This window comes from Octopus sinensis, linkage group LG8 (assembly GCF_006345805.1).
Source record: "Octopus sinensis linkage group LG8, ASM634580v1, whole genome shotgun sequence".
Classification (NCBI taxonomy): Eukaryota; Metazoa; Mollusca; class Cephalopoda; order Octopoda; family Octopodidae; genus Octopus; species Octopus sinensis.
Genome location: NC_043004.1, coordinates 30,058,789 through 30,075,850, shown reverse-complemented (window position 1 = coordinate 30,075,850; position 17,062 = coordinate 30,058,789). Strand labels below are relative to the sequence as shown.

The 17,062-nt window shown below is 36.2% G+C and overlaps 1 protein-coding gene across 6 annotated transcripts in view; it reads left to right on the top strand.

Annotated features, from left to right (window-relative positions):
• Nucleotides 1–240: 240 nt before the first annotated feature.
• The window catches only part of LOC115215227 (basic immunoglobulin-like variable motif-containing protein), a 103,064-nt gene continuing 86,242 nt past the window's right edge, over nucleotides 241–17,062 (top strand). For 4 of the 6 annotated variants that reach the window (XM_029784451.2, XM_029784450.2, XM_036505308.1 and 1 more), the window contains exon 1: nucleotides 241–681. The gene's annotated coding sequence lies outside the window, so the exon portion shown is untranslated. The remainder of the gene's footprint in view (nucleotides 682–17,062) is intronic. The other 2 variants (XM_029784452.2, XM_036505309.1) reach the window with 1 other exon arrangement.

Here is a 17,062-nt window from a genome sequence, read left to right as displayed (position 1 = left end):
TTCGGGAGAACGATCGGATACGCTGTGATTATTTTATTTATTTATCATTTTTTTTTTTTTTTTGCATGTTCCTGTTTATTTAAAGGGTCTACTGAATAAAGGGTCTATAGTAATGAAGGGCTCACTGATACTGCTATGACGTCACTGTTGAGGTTGGCCGACAACTGCTACTGTCACTGCTCCTCCTCTCCTTCCTCTAGAAACTATTAGTCTTTTTATTTCCATACAAATCTCTATCTTTCTCTCTTTCTTTTCTATTCTCTATTTATCTATCTATTTGTTGTTTTTTTTTAATTAACTCTTTTCTATTTTGAGGAAATTCTCCCTCTCCACTTTCTTATCGTCCTTATGAACTAACGTGACACGAGAGTTGATAAACATGCAACAATATTGAAATACGCACATGCAGCAGTAACGATGGAGTGTGGTCTAACATCATCGATGATATGTCAATAATAACAATGATGATAATGCTGCTAGCTGTTGAGACCTGATGATGATAATAGCTGCTGCTGTAAACAAATTTATAGCAAATACGCATGTAAGATGCATTATTAAACCTTGTCAGACCCCAACGATCACATTCTCCAGGGACACACCCACACACACATACACCTGTTTGCTGAATGTTGTCCCACCCATTGAAAAATAACAACACTGGGGGAAAGGAACGTGATGACAGTAAGTTAAATTTCATTGCTCTTCATTTACATATATCTGTTCCGATGACAGAACCAGGAAGAACGGTTTTATATCATTCATATCAATGTTACTGTACATGCATGTAAATGTCATTTGCGTCTTTCTAATTGTAACGGTACCCACCCCCACCGACTATAATAGCTGGGTCACATGGAGGTTTGACATTTTTATTCATTCATTCTTTAACATACCGTCCCGTGTTCACATCATATCCATTCTTCATATTTGTCTGTTTATTGAAATCATTTATTTCATTCATTGATTATCTTTATATTCTGTGAGAAACAGCAAATAAATTTTCTTATCTATTTAGCTATACGAATATGTATGGAATATGTTTTGTTGGGATGTTAATCTTCGAATATACATGCATATGTAGGCTTTATGCTTGTGTTGTTTGGTGAGTGTATATAACAATTTAACACTATCCTAAACTAAAAAAAACGCATTTATTGTTACACACACATGCGACAATAAACAAAAATGTGTGCAACGTACAAAATAATGTTGTTTCCTGCATAATGTTTATTAACATTGTTACATGTATCCAGTGTAATGAGAATGACAGCATTCATCTTGTGTGTACAAATGTATTTTATTATACGTACATACATACACATCCATACACAAATCCGATGCAGTTGAAATTGTAGATTGTTTTATAGGGTTGTAGTTGTGTGTTATCACTTATATCTATTTCTTATTTACATCAACATAGACACACCAATGGGCGTTAATATATAAATTCAGATATCAACTCATTACAAAAATTTACCCCTATCCCTTCATGCATAACTCAACGTTTTGTTATTTCCTGTCTCATTAAGGAAAAATTGTTAAAAATGTTTCTTTTTTGTAATTTATAGATGCATTTTAAATAGTAAAAAATCAATAACAGACTTAAACTTTTCTACCCTTGTTTTCTTATATTTAGTTTGTATTAATACAGGTCAAGTAATACATTCTATTAGTACAAGTGTTACATTCCGCGCTAAAAACTGAACGTTAGGTACATGCTTACTAATGTGTATAGTGTGACGGTGGAGATGTTTGACTTCTTCACTGTCTTCAAACGTCTCTCGCCTATTCCACCCCCTCCTTAAAAACAACTTTGCTGTACATATGACAGTGTATATAAAAAACAGAGTGTACATATAAAACCATTTTTGTATGTTCGTATCCCAATATAAAACATTCTCTATAGAATTCTTTTTGATTTTTTTTCATAAATGAATTATCAATTTTACACATATTTCAACCACTTCAGAAATAAATAAATAATTCCAAGATTGGTTTCCATATGTGAATGATACTTAAGGATTCTTGAATTAGCAACAGTCTTTTTTTAGGTGTTTTTTTTTTCTTTTTACTTTTAGATATCCTCTATAAAGTCAAGTGGAGGTGCGAAACCCAATGGTTAGGCTTTAGATCCTGAACCGGGCAACGTATTGAGTCCTTGGCCCAGGCACTTCCTTTCACGTTGCTCCAGTTTACTCAGCTGAAAATCAGTCCCAGCCGACGACTACTGGTACAGCTGTCTTTCCCTCTAGCTGTTACATCCTCGATGAGCCGTTGGGTCGAAGAGTGGGTCGGAAAGGATTGACACCTAAAACAACTAGTGAAAGCTTAGTACATGTTATCAATCCATACATGTAGATGGCAGCTGGTTTATATAAAATCAACTGTCTATTAGTCATGTGTTGATGCATGTAATGCCCTTCCTATTTAGGGATCCAATACGATAGACCTGGCAAATACTGTAGAGCCAGATATAAGGCTGGTAAACAGGATCCAGTATGGAATCTTAATTCCCTGTTAAGACTGTTTAACTTCACATACAATCTTGATGTTGCATTGTGAAAGGCATAAGAATTAAAAAGTTCTTGTTCTTTATAATATACAGCTTCAGTCCCACATTAAAAGAGCCCCATTTCAGTAGCTGAGCCAATTATTCAACACCTGAAACACCTAGTTAGTATACTTCAAGATTCATGAGCCTCCCTGCTAGAAATAGCCACCAAATCTCCGTCAAAACACAGTCTGTCTTCAAAAGCGAAAAGCTTGAATAAAGTGATCCTACAAGTCCTTAAAAAGACAAGATAGCTACTGTAAGAATACCTTTATTATAGGTCTGTTTGATCAGGGCTGGCCTTGGGTTAAACAGCAACAGCACCTCAAGATACTGTCAGTATGGTATTAAGAATATCTAGGATATTTGTGGAAGAGGATGGGTCATATGTGTAGGGTCTCTACCACAAATACTTGAGAACTTTGCTTGCCTGTTTGATTGATTTGTGTTCCAGGATAAATATAAATATTCTGTTCTCTTCTTCAAGGTGTTAAACAGCTGAGATAAATGTCCCCTGCTGGATTTTGTCTAAAGCAAGATATAAGTTCAGTACTTTAACTTAACAGTCACCAGTTACTGTATGGCCAATACTGTCTACAGACAGCTGTGCTTTTTTGAACTAATGAAGAAGCAAGTTATTTTTTATTTGTTTAATTACTTAGACATTAAACTGCATCTACATTGAGGTTTCATCCTGGGTGTTCAAGAGTTTTGGCAAGTATGAAGTTACTCCTTTGTTACCTCTGCTTCCAGGTTTTGGTCTGCTCTGATCTGGAATGGTAGTACCTGTCAAGGGTCCCAGTTAAAACTTAAATAGATGGTCATGTGGCAAAAGCATATAGGACTCAGAGGAGATCCAGGTCACAGATGTGTATCACATTGGCCCACCACAATGCAGGCATGTCCTGATACCAGTCCCCTTACTTAAAGGTTAAAGTAGTTCTGTGCCTGAAAAATTGGTTCAGGAGACGAGCAGAGTAAACTGTAAACAAACCAACAAAAAATGCAGCTGGAAACCACTTGTATTTTCCCAAGAAAAATCAGGCATCTTTAGACTTTGACATGAAGGTCCACAATCACCAATACCTGAAGCTATGACACATGAGAGAGAGAGAGTTAAAGGATGGATGGCAGTGCATATGACTCCTATTCAGGGTTTCTGTGATTGATGAGAAAAAGTTATCCTCAGATTGGGTTCAATACCTAACAATAGGTTCAATACTTGACAATAGAGTGGGGTGCACTAAAGACACTCAAGAGCCAGGAGGTGGTATAAGCAAGGGCAACAGATTAAGATTCACTCCTAGCCCATCATCATCATCGGCAGACATTAAACGATGATGAGCTTGGTGGACTAGGCTATTTAAAGTGAGTATATCAGGTTGGAATGTTGTGCAGTGCTTTTACAAGCATTGCACTACATTCCAGGCTGATACATTGACTGACTGAATCATTAATTCCTCAGTTAAACCTTCCATTCCTGAAATATCTGTGTTTATATTGTAGCAGGGTGACATCTCTCCATGATCTTTGACCCTAAATCTATCAAATACTTGGTAATTTAATTTCTATTTCTGTATGTATATATATATATATATATATATATATATATATATATATGTATATATATATATATTTGGTTACTGCTATCTCTTGATGATTTGTAGATGCAAGTGGGGCACCAAACTAAATCACTTACAGTATAAACCAGTAATGGAGCCTCTACATGATTATTCAACCTTCTAGAAATAACAGCTAAATCTTCTTCAAGTTACATTCTACTTTCTTGTAAAAAGAGAAGAAACATTGAATAATGAATTCCTAGATGCCCTTAGAAAGACAGGGCAGTCGTGGCTAGAACTACCAGGTGCTAAAGAGCAGCAACCTACATTATTTAGTTTCATTTCTTTGGATTCAAAGATCAAAGGTCTATCCAGAATCAACAAGTATCAGTCATATACTGAGGTCTTTGACTATATACTGTCCTATATAGAAATTATCCTTTTGTGTAAGAAAGAAATCAATTCTTGAATTCCTTTGATATTATTTTCTCTGAGCAAGTTTCCAAATGTTGGTACCATTTAATGATACTGTTATAGAATATTGTGTAGAGATGAATCAGTTTGTTTAAATTCTTGTTTATCACTTTCTGTTGAGAGAAGGCACATCGTTTATGAGATTGTGGATAAAAGTACTCTAATGAATATAGCTGATTGATTAATTGATTGGTTGATTAAATGATTAATCTAATAATTGATTAGAAATTTGGTTAAATGGTTAATTAGTTGACAAATAATAAAAGAAATAAAATAAAACCTGTGAATGTGTTTACTATTGGCATGATGACCCTTCCAAGCTACAGCATTTACTGTAGGTTGTTTGTAGAAAATGAGAATGGGATTGTCTATAAAATATATTGCAATAGTCACTTCATTCACTAGAAGACTCATTAATAGTTGTTAGCTTGTTACCAGGTTGATCTAATTGGCAGTGGGGTGGGTGGGGTGAAGGCATAGCCAGAATAGGGACAAAACAGAAAATGTTTAAAGTTATTGCTTCTGTTAACTACAAAGGATTATTGTCTCTCCAAATGAAGGACAAACTGTATGATGCTTGTGTATAAAGTGTGATGTTGCATGGTTATGAGAGGCATGCATTGAATGTGGAGGATGAAAAGAGAGGAAGCAATTATGCTCCTCTAGTTATGTGATGTCGGTGTACAGGAACAACAGCAAAAGTGTACTCAGAGAGAAATTGGAGAACAGAGTTGTCTGTTTTGGTGGGCAAGAGAGGAGGCTGCATTTATGTGGATATGTAACATGTATGAAGAATGATTGTTGGGTGAAAACGTGTCAAGCAATGAAAGTAAAAGGAGCACGCAGAAGGGATGACCTCAGGGAGCAGCAGAGGAAGACTAAACTTAAACTGCTGAACATTACAAAACAAATGACAAAGGACTGCACAAGTAGTGAGACGTTGTGTTGAAACTAATCCATCTTATGCATTCCAGTTTAGTAAAGTGGATGTAAGTATGTTGACGATGATGATGACTGAAATTGTTGCTGACTTAAATAAAGGTAGCTAAGAGAGAGAAAATAATAGGCTTATAATATTTGAATATTGTTATCTAACAGGAACATCAGATATCAACTTCTTTTGATGATAGGGCTGAAGAATTATACAAATCTAAATCATAGTTCATTAATGCTATATATCCTCTGCTGAAGAATTTAATGATATACAGTTTAAACAGATCAGAATAGGAATTTAATAAATATAGACTTAAAGGATTAAGTAATCACATGCTAGATCTGTGCATATTGAAACATCAAACTAGGAACTTCTGATAAAGTTGACAGTTGTTTGTATTAGTTATCTGAAGGGTGATTGAGAAAGTGATCAATATTAATATCTTGTTCAGTATTAAGATTCATTAAATTGTTTCTCTTAAACATGTCTGTCAGCTTGCTTTCATAATTCCTTCAATCAACCAGTTACATGTAGAGATTAGAGAAATATTATTTCTTGGAAAATCCGAAAGTGTTAAGCCGTGTCCTGAAATACAAAAAGTTTTTCAACTCATGCTTTTGGAAGAATTTTTTGTTGTAGATTCAGCCATTTTTCTATCGGCTGTTAATAGAATTGGTAGAATCTAATTTATCTCCCTTAGAATGTTTGTTAATTTAAATAATGCTTTTCTTTTCCTTTTTTTTTTTTATTTTTCAAATAACAATGATCAGAAATTCTTCTTATGAACAATTGATGCTAAGGTTTCAATGTTTTATCTCAAACACTGCATTTAACTTTATTTCAGTTCTTAGTGTTAGTATTCCTAAATTCTAGGTTAACCATTAACAGTTTTGCTCTAAACATTTTCACTCTAATTAACAATTGTCATTAAGGCTTCCTCCATTAAAAGTGTTATCAGTCAGCTTTCTTCAATTCACTTACAAGTCTGGGTCAGAGCTAAGATCTATAACTGCACTATTGCATTGTTCACTAACCATTTACATGTCTCATTAGTTGTATAAAATTACTAAGAATCACTAGTATATAATTACGTTTTGTGTCTGAATGGACTAACAACTCCAGCAAACACTTGTTAAAGCTGCTATTCTCTTTTCATGATATTACCTTGACTATGAATAACTTGCATAGTAATTAATTTCCTAACACAGTACTCAACATCAGTTTGTTCCATATTTAGTAATAGCTACTTTGTTTGACTTAAAAAGAAGCCTTGAATGCATGACATTTAGTGATATCCAGCATTGAGAAGTCTCTGATAATTAAGTGATATTTGATGTACAGAAGTCTTTGAGAATTTAGTTGCTATAACTCTGAAAGAAACAAATTAGTTACATATTTTTTTTTTTCTGTTCATTGTTTCAAAGTTCTCAATGGATCTTTCCAAACCATGAGTTTACATCTCTTTCAAGATTGTATTTTTGAGGTTAAATATGAAGACCCTGGCACTATTGTCATTAGTTTTGTAGTAGATTTTATATTTGGGGATCCAAGTAACTTGAACATACATTCAAAAATGGGCAGTTTCTTAGGCTGACATCAACCGATATGCTTATGTCATCAATAAACTGGTGCCACAACCCTTCATTCACCCAGGTGAACTGGTGTCTGTAGACATACCTACATTATCCCCTTTTTGACCAATCAGCAAGTGTACCTCTTTGTGCTTACAGCATCACCATTTTGATCAATTAATAACCAATATTATGGCCACTACTGTGTTAACAGGTAACTACTATTTTAAGGAAGGACAGTATTTATTAGATCTGGATATGTTATGTGGGGAAAAAAAATAGAAATAGACAGGATGTTTATGGCTGAAACACCTATTATCATAGTCTGTTCAGTTGGGGCTCATCTTGACCTAAATAACAATTTTTCCCTCACATACTGTATCAAAGTTTTTATCTCTTTTTCAAGTGGATGTAACAGATGAACTCAGAACTATGAAAGAGTCAGTTTTATATTGTTAAGTGCCTATTCTTGCTACTTCTTCGGTTAACATGCATTAGCCATAATAATGATGATGATGATAATAATAATAATAAGTCTACTATAGGTACAAGGCTTGAAATTTTGTGGAGGAGACTAGCTGATTACATTGATCCTAGTGCTCAACTGGTACTTATTTCATTGACTCTTGAAAGGATAAAAGGCAGTCGAACTTGGCCGAATTTGAACTCAGAATATACAGATGGACAAAATGCTGTCAAAGCATTTTGTTTGGTATACTAACAATTCTACCTGCTTGTCACCTTAATAATAATAATATTTTAAAAGTATTGATGTAACTCTTCACAAAGGTAAATAGACAAAACAAAGAGCGCAATGTGTTTGCAATAGATATTTTATTGGTTTGAACGATATTTCAACAGCTAGCTTGTCTTTGTCGAGATCAAAATGAAAAGTGATACATAGATATTCAAAATTATAGAAATTCAAATCCAAAATTTGAACAAGAATAACCAGTGTTCCCATGTTGATGGAATGACCTCGTCAGTCTTAAAATATCAAATGTTATGTGACAAACTTATTGACGCCAGGTTGAAAATCATAGTGGAATATTTTCCTGAAATTCCAATACAACCAGCCATTCTTTCTCACACGGAATTTCTAACATGCAGTCCACACTGCACACTGTTCATTCATCACACCAGGGACAATCATTTTGTTTCGTCGACTAATTTTTTTGGAGATGCTTATGACAGTTTGAACTTACCAGTACCATAGATAACAATGCTGTACTCACCACAAACAAACAAACATAATTCTTAGAGTTCTAATCCCCAAGTTGGTGCATAGTTGACTATGTAAAGCTGAAATTTTACACTTTCAAGGTAATCCTTAAAGCATGTTGGAGCATAATCAAAAATAATATTGTGAAAAGTACAGGAACTAAAACACAGCCCTGTTTAGTTCCAGGGGAAACAGAAAATGCCTCTTTTTTTTATATCCACTGGAATAATAATAATTTATAATAATCCTTTCTTTAATGGCCACACGGGCCAAAATTCAAGGGGACTAATCGATAATGTCAACCCCAGTGTTTCACTGGTACATAATTTATCAACCCCGAAAGGATGAAAGATAAAATGAACCTCAGCAGAATTTGAACTCAGAAAATAAGGACAGACGAAATGTTGCTAAGCATTTTGCCTGGTGTGCTAACAATTCTACCAGCTCACCACCTTAATAATAATAATGGTAGTGGTGGTTACACTACATTTCCTCTTAATCGTATAATCAGCAAAATATGTGGTAAAAAACAGCACAATGTTTTCAAAGTTAATAATACCTGGGATCAGTGCTCCTTATAGAAATACTGTGGTTATTGGGGATTAAACCCTCAATTTATCCTTAAATCCCCAATAACACTAAGAAGATTTGTTCATGACACTTAATCATAGTCTCATTACTTGAGGAAGCCTGGAAGACAACAGGTTTCTTCAAGCAATGTGCCCCAGTTTTTAGAATAGGTATACTGTGTCTTTATGTAGTTAAAGGTAACCAAAAGGATGGTGACAGGAAGGGGATCTAGTCATAAAACACTCCCTTGAAAACCCTAACCAACCCATGCCAACCCATGCCAGCACAGAAAAATGACATAAAAGGTCATTGTTGATTATGATGACTATTACTTGATTGGTCCTCTTTTTTAGCTACTCATTACCTTGGCTAGAATCATAACCCTCTCTTCTACTCACCATCAGTTACAGGGCCACCTTTAGTTCCTTACTCTTATAAGTTGCAAAACAGCTTTACTAGTACTGATGTCATGAGAAAATTACGGCCAGTACACTCTGTAAAGTGGTTGGTATTAGGGAAGGCATCCAGCTGTAAAAACCATACCAAAACAGACATTGGAGTACAACATAGTCCCAGCAATCATTAGATCATTTTGAACTAACTACTGCAAGCATAGAAAACATGATGATGATGATATTTGCATATGATATTTGAGTCTGTCATGCATCGTAGCCTTTTAGCATTTTGTCTTTGAGGCATCTGCCATCCTCTGATCAGATTTTATTTCTTCCCATGTCCTCTATGATTCACTACAGCTACATTCTAGTTGGCCACTATGTCTTCTCCATCCACAACACACTATGTCTTCTCCATACCAAAACATCCATCTTGCCTGCATATATTGGTTGATGTCTTTAATGTCTTTCTGCTTTCTCAGCTCATTTATCGTGTTGTGGCTTGCATGCAACGTATATATGTACATTGTACAGCCATCATAAAAATAGAAAGATAAACAGCAGGTTATACATAAACAGAAACAAATGAAATAATGCTTTGTCATTTATTTAAGTATTTCAGTTATTTACTGTGTGTTTATTATTGTCTGGTTTCATATCAGTGCTGATCAAGTAACAGACCTATTTTCTATTGAGGTAAATGGGGACAGGTAGGCCAAATCATGTCAAGAATGTTATTCATACTGAGGAGATAATTATATTAAATCACATACGTGTGTATGTGTATATGTATATGTGTGTACATGAATATATGTACATGTGTATACATGTATATATGTGTATGTATATACATATGCATATCTGCAATGCATGAATATGCAACTGCAACTGTGTATACATGCATGTGTATGCACATGTGTGTTGCAATTACATAACTGTCACAGCATTGAATTTTGATTAAATTACTCCTGGTTTTCTAACTTTCCATACTTTTTTTTTATTGGGTTGCAATGGCAAAATTTTCCTATAAGTGTGTGTGTATATGCCACCTTTCTCACCTTGGTTTATCTCTTAACTTTTTCTCTTCTATTCACTCTCTTAGTCACACCTATTTGAACAAATGGAAATCTCATAAACAAATGAGTATTAATTTGTCTCGCAAGGGACATGGCATCCTCACTCATGTTGGTGCTACAGTAATATCTACCCAGTACATTGTAAAATGGTTGATATAAATAACTTCCCACTATGGGAACATACAAGTGAGGTGTGTCCTGCAATATCTAAGAGGACAGTAATTCCAAATATTAGAACTCACATCTTGACAACCCATCAAACTTATGGGTTGGAAAGCAAAAGTACAATGATGATGATAGCCTTAGCTAGGCTTTCATTTAACTTTGTAATATTATTCAGTATTTTTTTTCTGAAGCTGATTATTTAACAATATGTACCAATGGAAAATACTGTTATAAAGATGTGAATGTGTGTGTGGTGTAAGGTGCTCACCAGAGCTCAGTTCTTAGTCCTTCTTATTCATCATAGTCCTCTTGCCATAACAAAGGAATTTAAAACTTACTGCTTGTAGGAGCTATAATATACTGATGACTTCACTCTTATAGCAGAATCTATAACAGAACTGAAGAAGAAATTCCAGGTATAGAAGCAAAATCTGGAATCAGAGGGCCTTAAAAATTAATCTAGCGAAAGCCAAAGTTGTTGTTAGCAAGAAAGTCAATAAGACTCTCTTTAATCTGGTAAATGGCTCTGTTCAGTATGTAGAAAAGGTGTTGGAAGTAATTCCATTCCTTTGTACCCTGTGGACACTTAAGATGTGCAGTGGAATCACAGTTAGGTTAACAGAGGAAGCCATCTTCATATGTGCCAGATTTGCAGGAACAATAAACACTAAGGGCACTGAGGACTCAATCTAATGCCCAGGAGGCTCTCTTGAGGTTATAGATACTCTCTGTTACCCAGGTGATCAAATTAGCAGTGGGGGAGGATGTTCTGAAAGTATTGTTGCTAGAATAAGAATAGGATGGAGGAAATTCAGAGAGCTATTACCTCTGTTGGCAACAAAAGGCTTTTCTATCAGAGATTTACTGCTATTGCAGTAACTGGTCCTGAAGCGTGATGGCATTGCTGGGATCTTTGGCACTATGCATTGTCATCCTGTTGTGGCATTGGTGTAGCTTTCAATGCCAAAATTTGGCACAATTCCTTCCAGGATCTTCCAGATATATATTACTGCATACCCCTCTCATCTTCTCTTCAGGGAGTAGAGTCTTAGCTGTTGCAAGGAGACGATCTTCTTTGTGAATCTTCTCTGGATTGCTTCAAGGTCCGCTGTTGATTTCACACTGGTGGGTGACCATAGCTGTGAGCAGTAATCCAGGTGGCTGAGGACGAATGTCTGCCAGAGGACCATCATGGTTTCCTTATCTCTGGTTCTGAATGTTCTTAGGATCCATCCAGCCAGTTGTCTGCACTTTGTTGCCATCCTGGTAATGTGCACTTGGAAAGAGGTATCATAACTCATGTCAATACCCAGGTCCCTCACTGACTTAGGCTCTGGGATTGAAATTCCCTGTGGACCGGTGTACCCTGTAAGTTTCATATTCAGTTTTGGATTCTGGTAGTGCAGGGCTTGGAATTTTTCAGCATTAAACTGCATATTATTATCCTCAGCCCATCTGTAAATTGAGTCCAACTCCTGCTGCAGGTGTGCAACATCGCTGGGGTTCTGTATTTTCTGCGAGACCTTCATATCATCTGCATAGCTTGCAAGGGTGGCTATCCAGGCATTTGAGGTCATATCTAAGAGGGCCACTATAAAAAGCAGTGGTCCCAAGACAGTGCCCTGTGGAACACCACTCACTAAATGTGTTTTCATTGAGGTAGCTCCATTGGCCACCACTGCCTGACTTCTATCTTTCAGGAAGTCATGTAACCACTCTCCAAGTTTTCCAGCTATGCCAAGGTCACGCAGTTTGTGGCATATCATACCATGATCCACCTTGTCAAAAGCTTTTGCAAAATCAAGGTATATTACGTCCACATTTGATTTGTTGAGTAACTGCCTCAACACCCAGTCATAATGTTGTAAGAGGTAGGTCAGGCAGCTCCTACCAGGTCGAAAACCATGCTGGGTATCACTCAGCAAGTTATTTTCTTCAAGGAATGCAATTAGTTTCTCTCTGACTATCCATTCCATGACTTTGCTGATGTGTGAAGTCAGAGAGATAGGCCTATAGTTTTTGGCATCTGCTCTACTTCCCCCTTTATGTATTGGGCATATTATTCCTTCCTTCAGCTTGCTTGGCAGTTTGCCATTTGTAAGAAAGCTCTGAAAGAGAATCTGGAGGGGTTTTACCAGGGCATGCTTACACGATTTGAGGAGGATTGCTGGGAAACCATCAGGACCAGCAGTTGAGTTTGTGTCCACTTCATCTATGGCTAATAGTATATCTTCTTTGCTAATGTCAATGTATTCCATTGTAACTGCCTTGCTGGTTATAGGTGAGGTGGCAATGAAGTCCACTGGTTCGTTCACTTGTCTGTGTTCCAACGGGGTGATAAAGACACTTTTGAACTGGTCATTCAGTATCTCACTGATCTTATTTGGACTGTCTGTGAGGGAGCCATCCTTTTGGAGGAGGGGTCCTATCTTGCAATGACTGAGGTTGTTTCTTTTGTGTAATGAAAGAAGGACTTTGGGTTTGACTTAATGTTTTTTATAACTCAGGCTTCTTTGTCTGCTTTCTCCCTCACATAGGATTGTTGCAGCCTTTTTTCGATCTCTATCAGTGTTGTTTTTAGGCAGGACGTTTCGCTGCTTTTGGGATGTTGGTTGAGTCAATTTGCAACCTTCGTCCGTCGTCTCATGAGGATCTTTCTATCTCTTGGAATCTTGCTCCTATTTGTTTTGGCCTTGTGCTCCGAGACATATTTTTGGCATATGGCTTGCACAGAAGACATGAAACATTCTAGTTTCATGTCAATGTCTGGTGGGGAGAGAAATTTCAGCCAGTCCTCTCTGAGGATCTCTTTTTGGATTGATTTCCAATCTGCTTTGTAGAAGTTCAGATTGGAGAGATTTTGGGTGCTTCCTTTAGGCTGTATGTCTCTGGTTACTTTCGGCCCAAGCATAGACAGCTCTATTATGTTGGGATCCGAGACTAATGTTGGTGTCACTTTCACATCATGAATATATATTATATATATATATATATGTTATATATATATATATAATATATATATATAACATGTATATTATATAATATATATATATATATATATATATATATTTATATATATAATATATATTTATATAATATATATATATATATATATATTCATACAGTATATATAACATGTATATTATATATTACATGTATTTATGATATATATATACATTACATGTATATATTTATATATAATATATATATATATATTTATATATAATATATATATTCATACAGTATATATAACATGTATATATATATATATATAATATATATTTATATAATATATATATATATATATATATAATATATATATTCATACAGTATATATAACATGTATATTATATATATATATTTATGCAATATATATATATAACATGTATATTATATAATATATATATTTATACAATATATATGTAGCATATATATTATCATCATCATCGTTTAACGTCCACTTTCCATGCTAGCATGGGTTGGACGGTTTGACCGGGGTCTGGGAAGCCAGGGGCTGCACCAGGCTCCAGTCTGATCTGGCAGTGTTCTACAGCTGGATGCCCTTCCTAATGCCAACCACTCCGCAAGTGTAGTGGGTGCTTTTTACGTGCCACCTGCACAGGTGCCAGGGGAGTCTGGCATCGGCCACGATCGGTTGGTGCTTTTAACGTGCCACCGGCACAGAAGCCAGCCAAGGCGGCGCTGGCATCGGCCACATTCGGATGGTACTTTTTATGTTCCACCGGCACAGGTATCACAACTACTATTTCCGTTGATATTTATTTCGATGTTCATGTACTTGACTCAACGGGTCTCCTCAAGCACAGCGGGATGTTCTGGAATCCAAGGTACTTTGAATGGGCAGGGGCTATGCGGAACTGGTGCAGGAAGCAGCCCGGGTCTTTACAGTCACAGCATATCTCCAGAGATCTCGGTCCTTTGCCATTGCCTCAGTGAGGCCCAACGCTCTGAGGTCATGCTTGACTACCTCATCCCATGTCTTCCTGGGTCTACCTCTCCCTCTGATACCTTCAACTGTTTGGGAGTGGCACTTCTTCACACATCTCTCCTCATCCATCCGCAGTACATGACCATACCATCGCAAGTGTCGCTCTTGCACACCACATCTGATGCTTCTTATGTCCAGCATTTCTCTCAGGGTGCTTACCCTCTGTTGTGCACGCACACTGACATTACACATCCAGCGGATCATGCTAGCTTCATTCCTTTCAAGTCTACGCATGTCCTCTGCAGTCACAGCCCATGTTTCACTACCATGAAGCATGGCAGTTCACACACATGCGTCATACAATCTACCTTTCACTTTGAGCGAGAGACCCTTTGTCGCCAGTAGGGGTAGGGGCTTTCTGAACTTTGCCCAGGCTATTCGTATTCTAGTGGTGACACTCTCTGAGCATCCACCTCCACTACTAAGATGGTCACCCAGGTAGCGGAAACTATTAACTACTTCTAGTTTCTCCCCCTGGAGTGTGATGGAATCTGTTTTCTGAGTATCTGTGGTGTCTATTGTCCCTGTGCATCTGCCGCACATGAAAGCTATCTTATCAGTTAATTTCCCTTTGATGTTGCTGCACCTCTTATGTGTCCATAGCTTACACTGGGTGCATCTTATGGAGTTTCTATCTACACCTTTCCTACAGATCGAGCAGGGCCACCTGCCCAAGGGGGTGTGTGCTGAGTTCGCCTTTCTGCTTACCATAACTTTGGTCTTTGCTACATTTACTCTAAGGCCCTTTGATTCTAACCCTTGCTTCCACACCCGAAATTTCTTTTCTTGTTCCGGTAGTGATTCTGCTATGAGAGCCAGGTCATCAGCATAGAGGGGCTCGTAGGAGCAACCTGTTTTGAATTCCTCTGTTATTGCCTGGAAGACTATGATGAATAAAAGGGGACTGAGGGCTGAGCCTTGGTGTACACCTACTTCTACCCGGAATTCTTCACTATATTCGTTGCCAATCCTAACCTTGCTGACAGCCTCTCTGTATAGGGCCTGTACAGCCCTTATTAGCCATTCATCAATCTCCAATTTCCGCATCGACCACCAGATAAGGGATCGGGGATGGTCGATGCGGAAACTATATATATATATATATATACTTTATTTAAAGCAGCAGAAAATTCAACAAAACCTCTTACTCTGAGTTTCCCGTTGCCGTTCATCGGACAGTTTATGCATTTATGTGTTTACTCCGGTATATATATATATATATATATATATGTATTATATATAGAGAGATACCATACATATATATATATATATATAATATTACATATATAATACTATTACATATGTGGAAAATCACTGTGTGTTTGTGGCATTGTTAGCTAACTGCTCCTTCATCGTTTAATTGATTTTAATGAAACTTGACACATGAGTAGAACTGATGTATGGAAATCTTGTGACATATTTAGATTGTCAAAACAATCGATTATACAGCCCCTGGAAGGGACCTTTATATCTACCTCATATAACTAATTCTTTTAAAAAACTCATGAGGGAAATAACCCATAACACCTATACAATATTTTTTTAAACACTCAAGGAAAATAACCCATTTCATTGTTTATGTTCTATTACTTTGAATATTGATTTTTTTCTGTGTCCTATTTCTAATTTTTGCAGACAATATCACTTGTATACTTTGTTTGACACTTGAGTAGAACTTATGTCTGGAAATCTCGTGACATACTTAGATGGTTGAAAAAAAATCGATAATAGGGCCCTTCCAATGGATCCTTCTATCTACTACATATTACTAATATTTTATTTAAACAACCCCAGGGAAATAATCCATACCACCTGCAGATTTTAGCAAAGCAATCAATATTTGATTCTCATGATCAGCTGACCTAATTCTGCATTTCACTACTTACAGTTTTGAACTGCTAAACATTATTATTGCACTTCCTTAATTTGAATCTTAAACATTAAAGACTTCATTGAATGCCTATTACTTCGATAATTTTGCCCATGACTCTGATAATTCTGCATTTTCACATTTACACTTTTTCTATGACTGTAGATAAATTTATTTTTCCACAATGTAATTGTAATGGCTTCATATAGGCATATCTTGGATTCGATCCTCGATTGCCAAATTTCATTTAACACTTCAACAGTGCTTCTCACGGTAAAACAATAGATTTTTTGTGAATGACAGCAGTTTTACATATCGCAGATGCCTTTTCTAAGCAGAATAATATCCTTGCCTCTCGCCAGCCTCCAACCTTTCTCACCAACCTCCAACAATCTCTTCCTCCTCCAGCTATCAGTTTTTTATACATTTTCGTGATGGAAAATACACCTTTTGTGGCAGTTATAACGGAATTGCTTTCTTGTATCAGAAGAATAAGGCATTTCAATAGAACATCTTTACCTGCGGGGTATTACCTACTACATCACCTAGTATATATATATATATATATATATATATTTATATTATATATATATATATATATATATATGTATGTATATATGTTATATGTATGTATATATGTATGTATATATGTATATATGTATG